The sequence below is a fragment of the Phocoena phocoena genome, chromosome 17 (genome assembly GCF_963924675.1).
Source record: "Phocoena phocoena chromosome 17, mPhoPho1.1, whole genome shotgun sequence".
Taxonomy (NCBI): Eukaryota; Metazoa; Chordata; class Mammalia; order Artiodactyla; family Phocoenidae; genus Phocoena; species Phocoena phocoena.
The window spans coordinates 75,775,284-75,799,779 of NC_089235.1; positions in this window are offsets into that span (position 1 = coordinate 75,775,284).

Here is a 24,496-nt window from a genome sequence, read left to right on the forward strand (position 1 = left end):
CTCAGATTCCCAAAACCTCTTATACTACAGAGCACCACCATAGTGATTGCTATTATTTATATAACTCTCTATAGTTTAAAACACTCCGCCAAGCCCATTTTCTCATACAATCCTCAAAATAAGCCTCTAAGAACAGAACAGTTTATTATTTTTTTTTTTTTGCAATTTCTGTTTGGTCCTTTTTTTATAGTTTTCATTTCTCTGTTGAGATTTACACCTGTTTATGCATTACACCCATTTTCTGCTTTAAATGACAGAACGGCTCACATTTAACCACTACTATTGAAAGGATGTTTCTGAATCTCAAAAAGTTATGTGACTCATCACAGATAAGCCTCTAGGAAGAGGCTTCAGGAAGACGCATCCATGCCTGTGCTGGCTGCCCTGATACTTTATTTTGTCTTTGTGACCAATAAAGGGCCAAAAGGAAAGAGGCAGCTGAGAGAAACTGCCTAAGATTGGCCATGACAGGAAAGCTCAGAAAGGTGGAAATGAAAATGTCTGTATTTCTTCTTGGGATGCCTGTTCTCCTTTATCTCGGAAAGGTAGGGGAGGGCCTGAATTCGGACAGAACACCTTTAGGCTTCCGCACTCTCTGACTCTTGAGTTCTTGTACATAGAATTGCATAGGGAAGAAAACTTAAAAGTCAGTGGCAACTACTCTTATGCTTTGGGAAGGGTAGGATGGGTAAAAACTCCCTAAATGCTCATCATTGAGACTGTGCCACTTATTTCATGGTGAGAACACTGATCCTTAGGGTTGGGAAGTAAATGCGTTAAGCCACATAGAGGGTGGTGCTGGAAATGTGATTAGAATACTTTCCAACAAGTCCATAAACTCTTCTAAAAGTCTTCTAGAGAAAGGAACAGGATAATATTGAGTTGCATGATTAATGATTCCCATAAATGTACTGGCAGAGCTGGAGGAATCGGATCCCTGGTCTCCTAGTGCACTCCTCTTTGCATTATAGCGCATTGAATTGCTTCCAAGGCTTATGGAAGGATATAGGAAAACTGAAGTGCAGTCAGCCTCGGGTGATTAGGTAGGATGAGATAGGAAATAGGTAGCAGGACAAAGTGTAGAAGGAACTGGGGCTGCTCAGCCAGGGAAGAAAAGACTCTATGTATGGGGAAATACATGACTTGTCTTGAGAAAGGCTGAAGATACTTGGATGGAGGAGTTTCAAAGTTAATCAGTCCAGCTAGTGGTTATGATCATGGCTTATGCAGCCAAATTGACTGAGGTTGGAGACCAGCCCTTTCTTTCTCTTACTGCTTAATCATTTAATTTCTTGGAGTCTAGTTTTCCAGTCTATAATAGGGAGAATTAAAGTATCGATCTCATACTCTTGATGTAAGGATTGCATGAGTTTCTACCTGTAAAACATCTAGCACAGGGCTTGGTAAATAGAAACCAGTCCATGTTTAAAATATCATTACTATTACTTCCCTCAAGATGTAGAACCAGGACCAATGTGGGGAAAATGAAAGGAAACTGAATTCAGCTCCAGCTCAGAGCATGCTGAGAGTCAGAAGTATCAGGAGATAGAAGAGATTGACCCAGGAAGAGGGAATCTCTGAAACCGGACTTATGCAAGTAGAGAAATCCATTTAGCATTTAATGACATCAAAGCAATAGATTAGAATGAGTCAGAAATTCTTTTTGAAATGTGAGGACATGTGAAGATTCCACGGTGTGGAATCAACATTTCGAGGGGCCATTCCACATGACCATTTATTATATAATAACTTTATTAGATAATATTTTGGAAAACGTTTTCAGCCTTATATTATCAATGGTAGACTGATTGTATAATATGTTGTTCAGATAAGGACGATTTTGAGAGTGAAATGATGATGTCATTAATAATTATGATGCTGGCACTGTCCTGGGTAAACAGAAGCTTATGATAACCTTAGTTTCTGAAGATTTATTGCATTTATATATAATGAAAAGCATAGCTATGTATATGCAAGAACTCAGTGTAAGAAAAATTCTGCTTTGAACCCATCATGAGCTAGGACCTTAAGACCAACTTTTTTTTTTTTAATTTGAAAGGAAGTATTTATCTAATTATTTTTATTGAGGTGAAATCTGCATAACATTAACTAGCCATTTCACAGTCTACAGTTCGGTACCATTAACTACATGAACAGTATATTTAAAGAGTACCCCTGGGGCTTCCCTGGTGGCGCAGTGGTTGAGAGTCCGCCTGCCGATGCAGGGGACACGGGTTCGTGCCCCAGTCCGGGAAGATCCCACGTGCCGCGGAGCGGCTGGGCCCGTGAGCCATGGCCGCTGAGCCTGCGCGTCCAGAGCCTGTGCTCCGCAACGGGAGAGACCACACCAGTGAGAGGCCCGCGTACCGCAAAAAAAAAAAAAAGTACCTCTGTATAGTTCCAACACATCTCTATCACCTCATAAGTATTCCTTCACATTCATTAAGCAGTCACTCTCCATTCATCTCTCCCGTGGCTCCTAATCTTCTTTTGCTCTCTATAGAGTTAAAATTATTCCGAATATTTTATATAAATGGAATCATAAAATATATAATTTTTTGTGTTTTGTTTCATTCACTTAGCATAATGTTTTCATGGTTCATCCACATAGAAAGTATTACACCGTATTCATTTCTGTAGTTGAATAATGTTCCACTGTATAGATATACATATTCTGATTTTCCATTCATCTGTTGATGGAAATTTGAGTTATTGACATACTTTGGCTATTATGAATATCGTTGCTATGAACATGACCACACAGTATTTGTTTGAATTTCTGTTTCTGTTCTTTTGGGTACCTAACTAGGAGTGGATTTGCTGGATTGTATAGTATCCTATGATTAGAAATTTGAGCCAAACTATTTTTTACAGAGGTTACACCATTTCATATTCCCACCAGCACATTATCAGTGTCCCAATTTTCCCATACACCCACTATATTTGTTGTTTTCCACTTATTTTATCATCACCATCATAGTAGGTATGAAGCAGTATCACCTTTATTGCGTTTTTAATTTAATTAACAATTGTACATGCTCTTAACTTCATTTCCTTAATTACTAATGACTCTAAACATATTTTCAGGTCCTTTTTGGCCCTTTGTTTATCTTTTTTGGAGAAATATCTATTCGAGGCTTTTGCTAATTTCAGTAGGATTGTTTGGTTTTTTTTATTGTTGAGTTGTATGAGTTTTTTTCTGGATAATTGGCCCTTATCAAATATGTGATTTGCAAATATTCTCTCCCACTTTTTAGGGGTTTTTTTTCCCTTTCTTGATAGTGTCCTTTGGTGGACAAAATATTTATTGTACTTTTGATGAAATCCCACCGAATGTTCTTAATGCCCTTGCTGAAAATCAGTTGACCATAGATGTATATCTATGAAAACTCAATTGTATTTCAATAATATAGATGCTTTTTTTATGTTGGTACCACACTGTTTGTATTACAGTAGCTTTGTAGTAAATGTGTTTAAGCTATAAGGAAATATCTAATGAAAGAGGTCTGCTGCACTGCTTTAACGCAGGACCAGTTTTGACCACTTAGGCATTGGTTCTTAAAGTGGAATGCAGAATAGTCCAGTTCCAAATGGTATCACTGCTAAAATACTCCAACATTATCTCATAAAATCTAAATCTAGTTCATTATAAGATGTGAAGTTGTGCAATTGGATTTAGATTTTAGAAGATAATGTTAGAATATTTTAGGAGTGGCCTTATTTGGAACTGGGACTGGCCTTTCTATTCTGCACTCCGCTTTTAAGAATCCTTATCTATATAGTCAAAATTGGTCCTGGATAAGTAACGTCACAGACCACTTTCATTAGGTATTTCCATGTATTATAAACACAGACACCTGGTAATAATAAGTAGTCCTTTATTGTCTTGATCAACTTTTCCTCTTTATATTATTTGAGATATAGAGTCTATGATCAAATGATCATGGAACATGGGAAAGATACAAAGGCCAAGATGTTGATCTGAGATATCTCAAGATGCTGAGAGAAGAAAGATGCTAGAGGATTCATTTTAGGACAACCACCTCCACATAATGATGAAGGCCCCGGTGCAAGGCTCACTCTTTCCATGACTATATGGCCTAAGTGATCATAATGACAGAAGAAAGTAGAAAAAGGCAGGACATGGAGAACTACTGTCTCCCGTTTCTTCTGGGAGAGGCATTGGGACCAGTTAAAATGTGCAAGAAATGCATAATGCAAGAAAGGCATAATCAGAGTTGGTGTCTTCTTTGTGCCTCGTGCTGTTTATGTACTGATTCTGTTTGGGACTATCCAGGATGAAACAGACATTCTCTGTCCATTGTAAGTTCCCTGTCCCTGGAGTGTGCTAATGTGGCCTAAACGAATACCTGGAGGGCATGTCGCAGAGATGACTGAGTGCCTGACCAGGAAGGACTAGTGACCTTTAACATCTCTGAGAGTTACAGGATCATAAGATCTGTACCTACAAGAAACCTTCCATGATACTAGTCAACCTAAATGGAAAGAAGAGCCATCTCCAGATCATATATCTGTGCCTATATCATATCCTCATATCCATCTCTATCTATAGACATACGTGTGTGTGTATATACATATACACATACATGTGTATATGTATATACACACGTATATACATATATATATGTATATACAGTCCACAAATATATATTTGTAACCATACTTTGGAATTTAACTTGAGCTTATTTAGATCTGTTAGATATGTTTTTCTCTTTACCTCTATGGAGTGCATCTTCTCTAATAAGAGTGGTAATAATTATTATGTCTCAAATTCTTCTCTATCTTATACACACCTTTTTCATTTCAGATGTGTCTTACAATAACTAAATTATGGAAGGACATTCGTTCTGCAGTTGGAAATTTTCAGAATAAAGCAGTTTTACCCTTAGAGTGGATTAAAAAAACCCGAACTCACAATCCTATTCAATTCCGTTTTCTGACACTTTTTTCCAGATATAGTCACCACGTTTTCTCCCCAGAATTACTGACATAGAACCAGTAAACATGTCCCCTTAAGGAAAAAAAAAAAACAAAAAACTCACTGTGAATAACTTCTCTTTCAAAAGAAAGGCTGATTGGATTTTTACACCAGACAACATGAGCACTAGTTAAATACAGAAAGGTGTTCACGTCCCTCTGGCGCTCAAAAGACCGTTGTCAAGGTTTCTCAGGTCCAAAGATAAGCCAGAAAAAAAAATCTGCTTTCATCTTATTGGGATGGAATTCTGGCTGCAACTAGAAATTAACAAAGTACCTAAGCAAGAAGCATGTCTTTATTTCTAAGGTTATAATCTGGTCGTACCCATCTGGAGGTAATGAAGGAAAAGTTGCAGTTTATTAATTTTAAATTGGCACTCATTACTTTTGCAATCAGAACCCTTTCTTTTTTGCAATAAAGAAAACTTTTTTTGGTGTTTGGCTTTAAAAAATGTTAAAATCTCTGCTGACTAAATGATTTTAAATGTTTGGAAATTCTCCTTTGGTAAACAGCAATGCATATAGAAATACATCCTAATGTCACCTTGAAACAGGTGCTGCTTGCCTGGCTGTGCCCTTTCTCCCCATCAGAACCATGGTTCGGCTATTTAGGGATCTTCTTCTTGTTGGGGTGTTTGAAGGTACACAGTAAGCACCAAACCTTTTCTCTGCCTATATTCTGAAGCAAGTGAAAAATAACACTTAGAAGGTACTCAGCAACCAGAAAATGAACATTCCACATTGATCACTGATGAGGAGATCGGTTGGAGGACACAGTATACCTGAGAGCTAAGATGAACTGGGTCTCTCCCAGCAAATTCCTCCACAGTCCATCTAGGTGTGGGATGGCCCACCTAACTGAACACTTTTATTCTGCTTTTTCCATTTCAGTGGCCTGCTGTGCAAAGCAGGTGGAATTAGAGTCTGTTTTCCATATACACGCTCCATGTCTATGTTTATATTTTTCTTTGAGAAGTTTGGGAATTCTCAGCCAGCTGGTCCTCTAGCACTTCTGAGAGTGCTATAGCCTATACACTTTAAATCAGAAGTTGGCAAACTTTTCCTTTAAAGGATCAAATAGTAAATATTTTAGGCTTTGTGGCCATACAGTCTCTGCTGGAACTACTCCAGTCTGCTCCTGGGGCTCAAAAGCAACGTTAGACAATCCATAAATAAAAAGCAGCACCCCAATAAAAATGCACTTGCATAAGCAGGTGCCGGTCATTTGCCAACCTCTACTTTAAACTGCCCCAAACAACCACGTTAAAAATGCCAGTTCAGTAATCTGCACTATGACATGAAAATGAATGTAAGGATATGGAATCAGGAAAGAACGAGGTGGCTCTGAGTAGCCTCAAAGGTTTTAGTCCAAACATAACAAGCTTTTCCTTTCCTTTCCTTTTTTTAAACTGCCTGTCAGATTGTGAGCATCGCTGAGACTCTAAGAACAATTAAGGGATTCAGTGCCATTACTGGGAGAATGAGTGAGAGCCAATGGATGGGAATCCCGACATGCCGTTGACCTAGATAGTCTAATACTGATGCGTGGAATTAGAGCGAGATTCTTTCCCAAAAAGAAATTTTAGTTTGAAACAAATTTAAAATTCCTTCTAAAAGCCAAGCTTTCAAACTAGTATTAATTTTGTTTATCAAAGAAGCCTTTTCAGAATAATAGAAAGGCATAAATGTTGGAGAAAGGTGGATTTGTGTTTTTACACAAATTTTCCAGAAATTCATTCCACACTTTTTAAAATTCCTAGGCCATATTCAAGACAGTATTCACATTACTGGGAATATAAAATTATCAACAAAAAGCAATACATGGCCTGTGCTCTCACGCCACTTGTAGCATACACACTTTGTGCTTTGGATAAAATTAATTGACTTTTTCTAGGTTCAGCTTCTTCAACTGCAAATTGTGAAAAAATAGCTCATATTTTTTCAAGATGATAGGGATTTAGCAGTGATAGGGAGTTAATGCATTTACTATTTGAAGTGCTTCACATAAATGAGGGTAATTATTATTTTTTAACTAAATGTATTTATTTTTATTTATTTTTGTCTGCATTGGGTCTTCGTTGCGGTGCGCAGGCTTCTCATTGCAGTGGCCTCTCTTGCTGTGGAGCATGGGCTCTAGGCATGTGGGCTCAGTAGTTGTGGCACACAGGCTTAGTTGTGGCACGCAGGCTCAGTAGTTGCGGCACGTGGGGTCTTCCCGGACCAGGGCTCGAACCCGTGTCCCCGACATTGGCAGGCAGATTCTTAACCACTGTGCCACCAGGGAAGCCCGATGGTAATTATTTGATGCCTAAAACATAGTGGTTCCCTTCCCTAACACCTGCACCTGGACGCATATCCTCTTAACTGTTACTAATTGGAAATCCTCATAGATCCTAGGCATATGACATGTTGTGTTCAGTATAGGTTAAAAGCTTAGTACATTAATTAAATCTATATAAGAAAAATTACAAATTTGTTTTTGATTTTTAAAATGTAAAAGATGTAATTACATTTTGAGAATCTTAGTTACATATAATTTATAGGCTAATGTAATGAATAATTACAAATTTATGTAAGAGGTACATTTTTTGTGAGATAACCACTACAGAAATGGTAAAAAAAAAAAAAGCCTTGAAATTTGATGATAAGTATTGTAAACAGGCCCATGACAACGCAGGAAGATGCCAGATGGGTGGAACAGAGAGAGCTCTGACCATAATATGGTCATCTCTCCCATTCTGCAGGTTTAAATGGGGGCAGGAAGGGGGACTAGATCCAGTGAAAATGGAGTTTTTGTGGTTTATTAAAGGGTGTGAGCCATAGGTTCTGAGTTTAGGAAGATAAGCCCTGCTCATCTCTCTTGTCCAAATAACGCTTCCAGGTGCTGCCGATCAGAATTTAAAAGAAAATTCCAAAATCTTTTTTGTATTCCTTCAACATTATGATGTTTGGTCATCATTGCCTTAATATCATTCTCTGAACAAAACCTCTTCAGAATGAGTTTCAGTCTTAGAAAGTCCCATAATCACAGAAAAGGACCTGTACCTTTTAGATACACACAACTCGCTCACAGTTACATTTTCATTTACCCTATTTATTTTTAGACCCCAATAATTTCCAATATAGTGAAACAATAACCACAAGAGATAATTTTTAATTAATAAATTTTTTAAATGACTAACATTATCATATATATTTACTAGTAAGCACACTCATGGCTATTAGTAAGTCAGTAGATTGTGGTCATGGAAGGAGCATTGCAGGCAGAGAAGGTAAATACATATCAATAATATGTGTTTCTTCCAGTGAGAAAATTTGCTGCCTTCATCATGATGAAGGAGGTACAAAGTTATCAACTTGGTACCAGGGGATGCTGCCGTACTGAGGACTTACCATTGGTCTATGCCATTGGCAAGTTAGGCACTCATTTGTGATGGAGCCAACCCAACCTTGTTAGTGGAAGTTCAGGTTCTTAAGTCCATGGCTAGCAAGTCTGCCACCAGGACCACTTTGTATGTGTTCCTGCTGACCAAAAAAAATGATGGCTAGAAAAGAACATCTCAGAACATCCCACTTTGTATACCTACTTACTGAGAGCATTCTGAATTTGCTGAGAAGTCATATCAAATAGAAATATATGTAATCTCTGTGTCTCCTCCAATAGATTCATCTACATACCTCTTCTTTAGACCTCTTTGTACCAAAATTCTAACCAACTCATGAACCAATGAGGGTATGCACATCTGACCAACTTTAAGTGTAACCAAGTGGACTTATTAGGCTGCTCAAAGTTCTGCCTACTGTGAGCATTTTCCATCATGCCAGTTTTTCAAGAACATTCCTGATTGGATCTCCAAGACTATAGTATTCTTCTTTTGGTGGTTGCCAGCAGAGCTATTAGAGCCATCTGTAAAGTAGACCTGAGAAACATGTTATTGTTTATTTATTCATTTCTTGGTTAACTGGTCATAAGGAGCTTTCATAAAGTCACAAATGTGAATTGAAGGAAAGAAAGCAACGTCATAGGATGGGTGTCAGTGGGATCATGAACCAACTCGGTCATATAAATATGCAACTTACTTCTGACGTCTAGCCTGGCTTGGATGTGATCTCTTACATACCAGTTGATGACGAATCACTGCTGAGCATGCACTAACTTGATGGACACTCAGCTAAGGAAAGGCAGATCAGATCATATTGACATCCCATGGTCAGAAATTCAGTCTCTTCAGGATACAGTAGCAAGTCAGAAACTCTTTTATTAAAAAGAGAGTAGTTCTCTTCAAACAAAGGGTTTGGCTTTGTGCAGAAACCCTCAGCATGTTCTGTGATCTTCTGATTGGGACATATCAAAAGGACAATTTTACAGTGATACTCTGAATTTTATTGGATCTATTGAATCGTAGTGCCCAAGTGGAAGAGATGCTTAAACTGAAGCCTGGGCCTGATACAGATTCTTTTCTTTTTCCATAATCGAAAGTTGTCAGTCCCATGGATTACTTAGAAAAGAAGTTAGACTAGCAGATTCAATGAGTCATATATTATCTCCAAAATTCAAAAAGACCCATTCCATGTTGTCCTACTTTTTGTTTTAGTTGTAAAGAGTTCATTGTACAGTACATTTTCTTTGACTTCAGAGGGAAGGTGCCAACGTCCTCCCATTCACTAGCCTCCCAAGGTCTTCAGTAAGACGTGGGACACTGAATCTTCACATGGATTATTACCCTCTTTGCAGATCCCCATGCATTGTACTGAGGCATCTATGTTTCCTAGTGGTTCTTATTCATCAAGTTTAATCAGCCCGATGATTCAATGCAGTATGGCAGTGAAATATTTCTTGGAAAGTCAAGGTTATCAAGATTCCTATGGACGTTTACCAAAAGAATAAAGATAATTGGCATAATCCTGGATGAGATGGGAAAGGTGACCTGTTCTTTCTACCAGGTGAAAATTATTCTTTTTGATAATTTTTCAAATTGACATCGAGGAAGAGGCATTTTAAGAGTCAGTAGCTGCAGACCAGGTGTCAGGGGCTGTGTTGTCTCCTTCCAGTAAATACACAACATCTTGATTAGCCACTGAAACTGATGTCACCAGTTATTAAGTTTATGACAATCTACAGCCGTACTCCAAGATTCATCTGCCTTATTTACTGGCTAAATAGAGTTAAATGTGGATGTAATAGAAATAAATGACCCTACAGTTTTCAAGGCTTTGATGGTGGTCCTGATTCCCTCAGGGATGTAGTATTGCTTTCCATTTTCTATCTTGGTGGGAAGAGCAAATCCCTAGTACTTCCACTTGTCTCTTTCTGCACAACTGACTTGACTCAGAAGGTCAGAAAGCCTATGGGGGATTTTGACAATTGCAGATTGTTGGCTGGATCTTCAGCTACAGTGGGTCCACTGTCAGAAGGAGTTGGACCAAACTCTGTATATCACCTGATAAACATATAGCCTCATTGCTTTGATTGCCATAAAATCGGAGCCAGTATCTAATAACCTCAGAAAAGTCTGGGCATATTTCTTTTCCCATTGTGCAGCCACTATGTTTAGGAAGCAAAGAAGCAAACAACAGCAGCAGCAACAAACCACATACGTGTGATTAAACAGCGATTTGAGGAGTGTTTGCCAAGCTCATTCAGAGAATAAAAGAGGAAAAATTCCCAGCTCATTTTATGAAGCCAGTACAATGTTAACAACAAAACCTGGAAGTAGCTTAAGGAAGATTACAGGCCCATCTTCCTTGTAATCAGAGGCAAAACGCTCTCTCTCTCTCACATTCTCTCTTTCTCCCTCTCCCTATCCCTCTTCCTATCTATCTGTCTGTCTGTCATCTGTCTATCATCTGTCTATCAATTACATCAATTACAGTTCATTCTAGGAATGCAGTGTTGGTTTAATAGTTGATAATCAGTTTTATCATATAGTAAAATAAAGGACAAAATCATATAATTAGATTAATAGGTTCAGAATGCACCTTAGATAAAAACTCAGCAATGGTTTTCAATAAGAAATAATCTTAAAAAAGTAAAAGTGAATTATTTCTTAATTCAAAAATTAAACAAACATCTCCCTTGATAGTAAAAAGTGAGAACTTTTTTTTCTGAAACTGGGAATGAGACAAGCATGTTCATTAACACAGTATCCATCCAAATTTATGTTGGAGATCCCAGGAAGTACGGCAAGGAAAAAAAAAAAAGCATAATGTTTGTAGGGGGAAAAGAAAGAATACTTACATTAGTCCCAGATGAAAGAATTGTGTACATAGAAAATCCAAATGGATTTACACATAAATTTTTAGAATTAATAAGTGAATTTTGTAAGATTATCAGATATAATACAGTATACAAAAATCAGTGTATTTCTGTATACCAGCACCAAACAGTTAGAAATTGAAATTTAATAAATTACTATCCTAAAACTCATATGGGAAAAAAAGGGTTAAGAACAGTAAAATAATGTTTGGGGAAGAACACAGTGGGGAGACTTGCTCTCCCAGATATTAATACTAAGTATAAAAGCCGTGATAAAGATGGCATGCTATCTGTGCAATGAAAGACAGACAGACAATTGGAATTACAGAAAGAACTCAGGTAGAAACTCAGACATATTTGGACACTTGATTTATGGCAAAGATGTCATTTGAGAACAATAAGTAAGAAATGTTTTCATTTAAAACATTGGAAAAGTTCGTTATCAATATTGGGAAAAAATTGAAAATTTACCTCTACCTTACTCTGTAGGTTAAATTATTTTCCAAGTGTATTATAAATTAAAATGTTAAGAATAAAGTTTCTATATTATATAGCAGCATACCTTCAATACCTCAAGGTATTAAAACAATTTTTTAAACAGAATACAAAAAGCACTAAAAATAGAATATGTATGCTGATAAAATTCACCACCTTAAAATTAAGAATTTCTGGAAAGGTGTGTAGTAGTCAGCGTTCTCCAGAGAAATAAAACCAGCAGGGTGTGTGTGTGTGTGTGTGTGTGTGTGTGTGTGTGTATTGGTCACATTAATTGTAATATCTTCATGCTATAAAAAATGTAAGTATCCATTGATACATTGGATCAGTAGAATGGATTAATACATTTTGGCCAATGTACGCAGAGAAATTGTATGTGGCAATGGAGAGGAATGAAGTCAGTCATCTCAAAAGTTTATGGCCGAATTTCAAAGTACAACATGGAGCAAAAGAAACCATACATATAAAGCACTTATATATTGTAATTCCATGTACAGAGGGTTCCTGACACAGAAAAATCAAAATCATAGTGTTTGCAGTTATATGCTAAGGTGATATAACTGCATAGAAAATAAATGAGAAGCTTATCCTAAATGTCAGTTACCTTTGAAGAGGGAAGTAGGAGATCATCTTGGCAATGAAATGCTTTATGGGTGCTGGTGATAATCTATGTCTTCACCTGAATGGTAATTACACAGGTGTCCTTTTATAATGAATCACTGAGCTGTTTAAAGAACTTGGAATCACACAGATCTGGTTTTGAATTCTGGCTTTCTTAAACTTAGGCTGATAACATCGCTTCTGAGTGTCCCTTATCTATATAAACTGTGGGGAGTGTAGGGGGTGCCTTACAGGGATGTGAGGGACGACCACATTTGTAAGGCTCCCCCACCCAAAGGTTCCCCCAGATATAGGATTTCTTCTACGCACTTCCACCGCCTTCCCATCAAGGTACAAGCACAACTGGTATCCTTATTTGGAACGCAGTGTGTGGGGATTGGGACTACTGATGTTTCAAAGGGAAGCACGTGAAGCGAGGGGCTGCCTTTGTAGAAAGATTGCTTTATTTCCGGAAAGTTTTCCACAGGGGGGCACTGACTCCACGTACTTGCAGGGATCCAGCATCCCATCTCTAACTTTAAAGATCAGACCTCAGAGTTTTGTTCTTAGAGACAGCAGCAGCAGATTGCACATTTTTAAACTTTTAGTTGGTGATATACAAATCGAGTAATAATGTTAAGAAGCATTAAGTATTTTGATGGAAAATGAAGTATGAAAGGCGACAGAGCTAAATACAGAGTATGGAGCACGATCTTAAGTTGGGGGCACGTATCAGGGAAATCCTCCAGTCGCGGGATGTCTGATCTGAGTCTTGCAGATACAAGGAGGAAAGGAATTCCAGGCAGAGGGGGAAAAAAAAAAAAGAGTGTGTTTTGAGGACAGTAGAGAACCCAGTAGGTAGACAGAATGAGTGGGGCTGTGTGAGGAGGAGTGGAGAGTAGGAGGCAGATTGCCTGGCTCCCCAGATTCTCCGCTAAAATGTAGACTCCAGCATCACGTAGTAATTGTCCTTACCTTACTTCAGTCTCTGTGACAGCACTTTACTTACAATCTCTAACTGCAGTTGCCTTAAAATTTTTTCTTAATGTACCTTTTGCAAACATTTTCTCCCAGTTTGCGGCTTGCCTTCTCATTTTCTTGACATTGTTCTTCCCAAAAGTCTTCTTTTTTTTTTTTAATTTTAATGAGGTCCAGCTTACCCATTATTTCTTTCATGGTGTTGTACCTAAAAAGTCATTGTCATACCCCAAATCATCCTATGTTATCTCTTAGGAATTTTGTAGTTTTGCATTTTACATTTAAGTCTGTGATCTGCTTTGAGTTAATTTTTGTGAAGGGTGTAAGATATGTGTCTAGGTTCATTTTTTCACATGTGAATGTCCAGTTGTTCCAGCACCATTTGTTGAAAAACTATCTTTGCTCCATTGCATTGCCTTTGCTCCTTTGTCATCGATCAGTTGACTAAGTCTATGTTGTTTTATTTATTGGTTCTATTTTCTGTCTCTTTGACCTATTTGTCTATTCTTTCACCAATACCACATTGTCTTAATCATTGTAGCTTTATAATAAGTCTTGAAGTAGAACAGTGTCAGTTCTTGGACTATGTTCTTCTTCTTTAATATTATATTAGCTATTCTGGCTCTAATTTTTTTTCAAAGTATTTGTTAGAGAGATCTTGCTGAAGCCACTGAATGTTGCCTTATGTCTTCTACCCTACAGCGTTGCTTAGTATTTCTTAGGCTACCATTGATAAAAACAGTTTGAGTAGCTTATTCCAGATGGTCTCAGCACTGACCCTTCTCTCTCAACTTGACTTGTATAACGCAAGCCAAGTGAGCATATCGCCATATATTCTACTTTTATTATCAACGGATAGATTGATTAATTCATTCATCATTCAACAATTATTATTGTTTGTCAAAAAAAATTCCAGGCTCTGTTGTAGGTTCTGCATCACTGAACACAAATGTCAAGTTTCCTGCCATCATGGAACTTTTATTTTAATGGGGGAGAATATCGTAAAGACGTATAGTGTATTATAAATAATATTATTTGGGGAAGGTATTTCCTAAAATTTCCAATACATAGGATAATATGTTGAGAGTTGGTAGAATAAGTCATTTTGCAATTATTTTCTCAAAGAAGTGGTTTACATTTAGGAAAATGTCTCCTTTCTTATACCAGTGTGTTAAGTGACCATAATTTCTAGTTTGCCAAGGACAGTCCTGGTTTATACTGCTATCTCATTGCTATTAATAAGAATGCCCCTTCAATATAGAGCTTGGAAAATAAATTACAAAATTATTCTAACAATATGGTTCTTTTTGTAGCCCCAAACCTAATTTCATCATTGATTAAATGCAATTTATAAAGAAACTTCCGCTGAACCAAGCCCCATAGAAATACAGAGAATGTGCACATTTCAGACATCAGTGCTCACTATACCACCTGGGTTATAAACCACACCCATCCCAGATGAGAGGTAGGATTTTCTGTCTGATTTCAGATACCCCTCTCCCCCCACTTCACAATGGCTCATAAACCAGAGCCCTTTTGAAGCCCCAAACTGTAAGTAATCTCCAGGTTTTTTTCAAAGTAAAATACCGTATTTTTCGTAATATTTATGGCTTTCTTTGCATTTTAACATGTGTAAAACTGTGTTATCTTTTTTAGTAGACCCCGATCTTCTTTTTATGTCGCTCTGTATTGTTTTTGTGATGAAGCTTTCAAGTCCTGTACCTCCCCAAGCACATTTTTCCTGTAAATTCTATGGTGTTTATTGCAGTTTTGCATAATGCGGTGATTTTGAGGTACACACGTGCCTCGTTATAGCAGAACTGGCTATATTTCATTATTGAGTCAGCAGTACATTCTTTTGTTCAGCAACAAATATTTACAAAAACCTCCTTGACTAAAATCCATGAGTTTGAATATGTTGTTTGTGTCTAACTAATGAGTTTCATGATTAACTGCTCTGGTTTTCCCGGACAGCAATTAAAGTCCGAACTCAGTTCTTAGCCCAGGAATGGGATCAAGAAACTGAAAAATGAGCACTGCAAACATAATTTTTAAATTCCCACTATGCTTTAACTACTTTACTTAATCAACTTAGCATTTAGTTAAACCTCATAAGATGGGTTTATAACCCCATTTTTACAACTGAAAAAACAAAGCCTTGTCTTAGTGTTTTACAGTGTACCCATTCATACATTTATGTACAGTGTACATGTTCTTACATTTATGACCTGGTGAGATCAGAATTTCGGCTGTGGTCTATCACTCTATCTCCACAGTGGCTTATATATTTACTTTTTTGCACAATTTTGCACAATGTGTTCGGATTCTCAGTAATTAACACAACTTTCTATAAGGAGAAAATGTTTTTAAAATAAATTTTGTGAATGAGTAGATAATTTGTCATTTTAACTCTGTGGCTGATTGTTACAAGTATGAATCACTTTGATAGTTTGAAAAAATAAATCCAACAACTCCCAAGTTTAAGTCATCTTGATATTCCGGTGTCTATTACAAAGCTTGATTGCAGAGAAGAAGAGAGGGAAGGAGGATGATTAAAAGAGAAACAAAGGCATAAAGAAGGAGGGAAGTGGATTAATAAATAAATACCATTTATCTGTAGTTGACATTTCATTTCTAAATTCCTCCCTATCTGGGTCATCTGCATGTGGGAAGCAAATGTACTTTCCTTGTCAGAAACAATTACCTTGGTTATTCATGCTGGTGATCCCAGGACTCACTCCCTGTAATACAAAGGATTTTATGGTCTTCAGCTCGTCCTTCCGATCTAGAAAAGCATGCAGACCACGAAGGTCAATTACAATATGCGACTAATTATGTTTCCTTGTCCTGTACCACATGGAAACAATGGAATGAATGTGCCTATAATTAAGGCTTGAAAACCCACTACTGAATAGCCAATGGAAGCCTCACGACGCAGGAGGCCTCAGATGAGATCATTCTTTTCATCTTTCAAAAAATTATATATATGTGTGTGTGTGTGTGTGTGTGTGTATATATATATATATATATATATACATACACACAGACAAATAGCTGTTAACAACCAGTATATTCTTAAGATTCTAGATCACACATGCAACTTGAGTTGCTTACAGAACAGTCATTGTTGGACTTGCAATAGTTAGAAGTATGAGAAATTTGGTTTCTTAAATAATACTAATAATGACATTATCACGATAATTTAGAGTGAAATCAGGTCTCTTTGTCTCTTGGAGAGTATACCTTGACACATCAATTAATTCATCTTTTATTTATAATTATCATGTCATCTTGCATCACCAAAGTGAAGCTGCGGATTTATGCAGCTCCATCGTGGAACAAAGTATGCATTAAAATTAAAGAAGTACAAAATATGTGTACAGAAATAAAAAGGAGACTGATTTTTTTTCATTAAATCCAATTGCATTCAGGGTCACTAAGCCTCAACAATCTCTCTCCCCATTAATGTGCAAGAAAACAGCATTGGAACTAGAGCCAGCTGAGTATTGTATCCTCCTGGAGATGTCTGTTATAAACAAAAGGAGAAATGAAATTGTCCACTTAAAGAAGCCAATTATTTTTGGAGGCTCATCGGGTGGATGGAAGCCGTTTTAGCTTTATCCTAGTACTTATGTAAACCAGCTTCGAGGCTTAAAAGAACCAACTTTACAAGTGTCCTCAAGTGAAGTGGCTAAATGCTGTGATTTCAAAAATAAAAGACTTTGACTATTTGATTAGCTGGCTGTTTCTCATGGAGTCATTTGCTCTATCTAGCTGTGAATTCACCTGACTTCCTCTGTGAATATATGTGTTCCGTATCCATAAATAGCAATGCATAGCATTTTCAAGGTTCTTCAAGTAATGAATCTGTGACCATTTTTGTTCTTACCAATTGGTTGCTTGATCTAAATACATTCAGTGGTGGGCTCTGCTAAGCTAAGAAAAGTGCAATTCCAGGAACTGTAAGAGATACTGATTGAATTACGTTTCCACACCACGTATATTTATTAACTCTCCCTCTCCCCCTCACTGAGCCGACTTGGAGCGGCGCATACTAACTGGTGAGCCGCGTAATGCATTCGTGTGGTCAAAGCTGGAAGCGCAGCTTGTTACGATTGCATTTGACTCGGGTCTGAGCCTGTGCAACAGGTAGAGTCAATAATCGTCCCCGGTTTGCATGTTGGAAAGGAGGCTCTGAGAGCTTAAATAGTCATGATACGTTTACATACCATTTTCCAGCAGACCCAGAGTTCAAATCCGTAACTGTCTGAGTTCAGATCATAAGAAAGCAAAGTGGTTAGAGACAGCGCTTCTGAAGTCAGATTTCCTGGTTTTGAAACCTGGCTGCAGTGCTTACTGACTCTTAGCCTTGGACAAGTCCCCTGACATCTTAGATCACAGTTTTCAATCCGCCAGATGGATTTATGAGTCTTACCTGGTAGGGATGGTGTGAGGAGTCACTGAATTTAGGCAGGTTGAGATCCAGTACAGTGTCCATACTTAGCACAATAGACTACATAGTCTATCTAGCTAAAAAGGCCTCTATTCACACAACGAGCCTCCAAAAATAATTGGCTTCTTTAAGTGGACAATTTCATTTCCGCTTTCGTTTATAACAGACATCTCCAGGAGGATAAAATGTAAGCATTCAGTAAATATTGATATTTTTAAAAACTTTTGCATTCTGCATTGTATTTTAGAACTTTCAAAGGAATTTCATTTAACCTTTAAGGCAAATTTGAAATCAGTTAATATTCTTACCCCAGTTTTATACATCGCTACAGAGGGAGGAAAGCGGAGGAAGGAGGGAAGGTATTCATTTTCTATCTGAAAATAACAGGTCACTGTCCCTTCTAGGTCCTTTGTGTGTTTTAATCCCCTAATCAGCTCAGCATCTGTATTTGCTAAGAAAACACCTTGAAGGTGGGAAACAAAGTCCCTTTGCTAAGGTCTCATGGCTGTATGTGCAACAGAACCAGAATCTGAAAGCAGTTTTGAATGATTTCAGGTTCTCTACTCCTTTGGCCCATGGACCGAATTTGGCCCACTGCATGTTTTTGTATGACCTGCGACCTAACGATGGGTTTACATTTTAAAATGGTTGAACAACGCATCGAGAGGAGAATATTTCATGACCTGTGAAAACTATCTGAAATGTAAATTTTGGTGTCTATAAATAAAGTTTTATTGGAACACAGCCAGGGTCCTTCATTTATATATTGTCCGTGGCTGCCTTTGCTCCATAACTGTAGAGTTGAGAAATTGCAGCACAGATCTTATGTTCTCCCTTATAACGACCAAATAATATTGCATTGTATGTGTGTCTCAGCCACTTATCATTTCCATTTACAGAGCTGCAGACATGGGGACTTTACATATACGGCAGGTGAAGGAAGGATTCAAGCCCGGGTCCTGTCACCCAGAGGCCCGCTGTTTCTCAGATGGCTCACCATCTCCCTGCAGGGGGAAAGACTCAAGGCTTATGGTCTCTCCAGGACAGTCTGAATCATGGGGCACATTTCGTCGCTTACTCCCCTTGCTTGAACTGCATTCTTTTCCCTGGCCTCTAAAACCTTCTCTCGGAGCCAGGTGAGGATCGCTGCCTCTAAAGGGTCTTCCGCCACTGGCTTATCCCTGACGGGAGTAATTAACTGGACAAGGGTCAGTGATGGGTTCCCCAGAGAGTCAATGTTCTGTTAAAATCATGAGAGAATAGAACTCCAAGGGACATCTGACCCCAGTCCTCATTTTACAGATGAGAAAACTGAGGCACAAAATGAGAAAATAATTCCCCATAGACACACAGAAAAAGCCAGAACTCTAAGCCAGAGCTCCTGATGGCCAGGCCTGTGCATTTCCCTCTAGATCCTCACATGCAGAAGAGATTCCAGGGTCAGCCAGAGGTGGTGGAAATAATAGCACGTCCGCAGGACTTACTGTCACAACATCTGCCTACTTGGATGTTTAACTAATAAGCAGTACATACAGACCATAGAGGACAGGCTTAAATGAAGATATAAATTCTTTATCTTCATTTCTGGCAAGATTAGCTACACCTCCCACTACCCACCTCTCTAAAGAAGAGAGAGAAGGATTCAGAACACTTCTCTTGACATTCTTCCCACACTTAATTTAGTTTTCTTTCCAAACTATCAGCATCCTCTAGACATCTCTATTTCCCCTGCCATGTGCGATTACATCAGAAGCTGCCTTTTCTTCTATCTACTTGCAGCCACAAAGCACAGCTCAGGAACTGTGCTCTGTCTGCATACATAAAGCGTTACTTCATCATTAGATCATCTGCAAGTGCTTTGATTGGTTGGTTTATTGTTATTATTGCTATTTTCTTTTCTGTCCTCCCTCCCTCCCCTCCCTTTCTTTCTCTCTCTCTGCCTTTCTTTCCTTCTCTCTGTCTCTCTCTTTCTTTCTCTCTTCCTTCCTTCTTCCCTTCCTTCCTTTCTCTTAGCCTCCCTTGTATATTGTAGATTTTCTATAACAAATTTTAGTAGATTCCCAATAAGGAAATACCCTCTAAATTTTAAGCACCCTTTGTCTAAGAAAGGGTCACTGGTAATTCTCTACAGAAAGACAATATATGTGTGTGGGGGTATGGGGTGGGATAGCACAGAGAGTAATTTCAGCTAAGCAAGGAAAACTAGCACTGGAAACAGGCCCAGAGAAGGGTCAGTGTGGATGACGGAGTCAGCTAATAGTTAAGTTGCACGATTTTTAATTGCTAGCACACAGTGATGATTTAGCCTGCCTGCTGGCAGCCAATGCGAGAATCTTCTCCTCCACCTCCTTCTCTTCTTCCTCCTTCTTTTCTCTTTCTTTTTCTCCTTTTTTTTGGGGTGGGGGCTGCTTTTTTCTCACCCTCCCGCAAGTCCTTTGTGGCTGAGACTAGACCTTATTCATCTCAGCCCTCAAGATCTACCCAGGATCTTGTTGGTTGAAGGAGGACCCTGTGCCCAGTATTGGTGTCTGTACCACCCAGAGCCTCTCCGGACCCGCTTTTCCCTCTCTCACTTCCACTGTAGAGGTAGAGGTAGACACATCTTCCTTCCGCAGGTAGGGGTAGCGTGTGGCACAAGTTAGGGGAAAGAGACATAAGTAGGAATTCACTGCAGGATGTCTGGAGGCTAAATCAATCCATCTTCTTTCTGCTTCTACATAAACACTGTGGCTGACACATGCAGAACAACTTATGTTCGTGGCAGAAACCCCTTTGTACCACACACAAAGGTCCTGATTTTGTTAAATCACAGCCTCTCTACCACTGTCCATCTGCCATCAGACCTTTTGGCTTGTGAGGAGGGTAGTAAGTCTTTGCTCAAGTAAAATTTTGGGCGCTTTCTATGTGCCAAGCGCTCTCCTAAGCAAGACAAGGAGATATTTTACTACATGCAGCTATGAACTGGAGGTTATCCTGACTCTATTTGAAAGAACCTACTGTCCCTGAAGCAGTCTGTGATTGGTGAGCATGATGGTGAAAATACTACCGTCTGTAAAAATGTCTCCACAGAGTACAATACACCCATGGTGCGGGAGCATCTTCATATTCACAAACTGTGGCCACAGCCTTAATCTTATATGAACTCCACAGTCCTGAGGCTGACGGGGTGGGTAACTGTTTGCTCAATCAACAGATAAAGACCATAATGGAAACAAAACAAATATAAATGACATTTCCCTAGTTGTGAAGACAGTGCTGGGAAAATTCAAGAGCTTCTCTCTTCTTGTGCTAAATGTTTAGTCAGACACTGAGCATGACAGGAAGGAAGCATGAGTGCCATCTGGCATAAGTGACACTGCTGGTGTCCCCTGACTTGAACAATCTGATTTTTAGCAGGAACATCTGATTCACAACCATTCAATTTCAGCTCCTGCGTTTAACACCCTTTGACAAGTATGTGTGTTTTCACTTGGTGCCATTGGAATGAATCTCTTTGCTTTCAAACTAGGATGTCTGCAGGTTCAGTCTGTGAGAGTCCAAGTAGTTTATTTCACATTCACTCAAGGTCAATAGGAGAAAGTGGGGTATTCATTTCTCATTGAATATCTGCAAGCTTAAAGTCATGTTAAGCTCTGTTCTAGAAGCTGTGTTCTCCCATCAGAGGTCTTTGCTAAAAAAAGTTCTCTGGGTAGCCACCTGTACCCTGCCATCATTGAGTATTTGTGGCATCTGAAACTCTACCAGCAGTGATCATTTCTCTCCCTCTCCCTGACATAACCTTAGCTCTTATGGAATATCCTGTATTCAAATCATAATATTTTCCTCTACAATGATAATCCACTTTATATCAACCCAACTCCCAGGAAATCTCAGTTCCAGAGTTTAAAGGGTGGGTTAGAACAGAATGGGGAAGATATGCCATGTATCTTGCCCTGGAATCTAGGCAAAGGTTATGAGTAATAACAAAGGTGAATGTCAAAATGAAAAAAAAAAAACCAAATGAGAAGCGCAGACAGTAACCTTGATGAGAGTACAGAGATAACAGATTATTGAAACTTCAAAAATTGAGAAAAATCTAAAATAAGATTATAACATATATATATGTGTGTGTGTGTGTGTGTGTGAGAACGTTACAGGCTTGTGAAAAAGCGTAAGCAAAGGCCCAGTGGTACAAAAGTGCATGGTGTATTTGGAGGAACTGACATGACCCACCAAACCTCAATAGTTAATATGAAAGAATATTGTAAAATCAGATTTAAAAGATGAGTGGCAACTACAGGATGAAAGCCTTTGAATGACAGGGCTAGCTGTTGGGCACGAGTGCTGTGGGCAGTGGAGGATCTTGGGAGTTTGGGCATGGCGGTAAATTGCACTTAGTGGAGAGCTGGAAGCCAAGTATCAATACAATGGCCTAGGTAGGAAGCAGTGGGAGAAGACTAGGAATACACGGATCTCCCCCGAGCCAGAATACATTTTATTAAAAACGTCTTCTTTGTCCAATAAAAACTAACGCATCCCATAGAGGGTCTCAAGGGTCCTGACAATGGCTCCTGTTTTCAGTCCCTTTCTTCTGGCATGCAGCATGCCTCCAACTCACTGACCTCTTACTTAACTTTGAACTTGCACATCAGAGTGAAACCCAGTGATGGGCCTATTAAAGAAAAATAAAGGAGTGTTAATGGTTCCCAACCTGCATAATGAGCTCCATAAATGAGAGGGAGGGGCAAAGGCAGCAGGAGCAACTGAGAAAAGAAAGAAGGCTCTGTAGCAGCCCTAGTGAAATTCCTGGAGGATGACTCTAATGGAAACTTAAAGACCCTAAAAGGACTTGAGAGATTCAGTTTTAGCATAACAATGAGCGGGCTCTTCATAACAGATATTGGTGTTATTCAGGATCATAATCTTTAATTTTCCTTAATGAACTTCATTAAGTACGGAAAACGCATACTTTGCAGTTTTGAATTTTTATCAGAGTTTCTGTGACTATTAAAAATGCACTCTGGGGCTTCCCTGGTGGCGCAGTGGTTGAGAGTCCGCCTGCCGATGCAGGGGACAGGGGTTCGTGCCCCGGTCCGGGAAGATCCCACATGCCGCGGAGCGGCTGGGCCTGTGAGCCATGGCCGCTGAGCCTGTGCGTCCGGAGCCTGTGCTCCGCAACGGGAGATGCCACAACAGTGAGAGGCCCGCGTACCACAAAAAAAAAAAAAAAGAAATGCACTCTGAATCTCTGGCCTGGCAATGGTGCCATAACATTTATTGTAATTGGTGCTCAGGCGATTCTAATCGAATCAGAATCGAATCCATACAGATCACACTCAGAGAAATTCTGCTCTGCCCGCCACTTATTGATATTGATCCTCACAAAGACCATTTTACAGATATTTCATGTACAAGGAAACTCGAGGGGTTCAAAGACAATCTCAGAGAAACACATCTTGAGAGTGGTACAGTTGTTTCTTTCTATTTTTATTTTATTTATTTATTTTTGGCTGCATTGGGTCTTTGCTGTTGAGTGCAGGTTTCTCTAGTTGCGGCGAGCGGTGGCTACTCTTCATTGCGGTGCACGGGCTTCTCATTGCAGTGGCTTCTCTTGGCGCGGAGCACGGGCTCTAGGCACGCGGGGCTTCAGTAGTTGTGGCTCATGGGCTCTAGAGCGCAGGCTCAGTAGTTGTGCATGGGCTTAGTTGCTCCACGGCATGTGGGATCTTCCCGGACCAGGGCTCGTACCTGTGTCCCCTGCATTGGCAGGCGAATTCTTAACCACTGCACCACCATGGAAGTCCAGTTGTTTCTTTTTAAATTGTTTCCTTTCAGTTTTTATTCGAAGTATAGGTGATCTTCAATATTATATATTACAGGTGTACAGTATAATTATTCACAATTTTTGAAGGTTATACTCCACTTATAGTTATTTTAAAATATTGGCTATCTTCCCTGTGTTGTACAGTATATCCTTGTACCTAATTTTATACCTAATAGCTTGTACCGCTTAATCCCCTACCCCTCTACTGCCCCTCCCCGCCTTCTCGCTCCCTACTGGTAACCACTAGTTTGTTTTCTATATTTGTGAGTCTGTTTCTTTTTTTTTATATTCACTGGTTTGTTGTATATTTTAGAATCCACGTATAAGTGATATCATATAGTATTTGTCTTTCTCTGTCTGACTTATTTTACTTAGCATAATAGCCTCCAAGTCTATCCATGTTGCTGCAAATGGCAAAATTTCATTCTTTTTTTATGGCCGAGTCATATTCCATTGCATAAATGTATACTACAGCTTCTTTATCCGTTCAGCTTTGGTTGGACACTTAGGTTTGCTTCTGTATTTTGGCAATTGTAAATAATGCCACTATGAATGTTGGGGTGCCTGTATCTTTTCGAATTAGTGTTTTTGTTGGCTTCTAACCCACGTGCTACTTCTCCGTCTACTCTCCCCTGGTTTATAGATGAAACTAAACCCATAATGCCAACAGTTGGATTAGTGTCTATTCCAGAATTCAAACACATGTTTCTTGCTTCACAAGTCCTTTCTACTTCGATCAGCAGTTCTCTTTTGAATTTCCCCAGACTTGTAATTTTTCACTTACCATTGTTCGGCATTGCGTTATATATTCTCGCCTGAGTTTTGCACTTGTATAAAAAAGTCCACTCCTACCGCCCTCTGAAGCCCTTGCAGGGAATCAAATGTGACGTTTTGCTTAGTATTTCCGTTATGA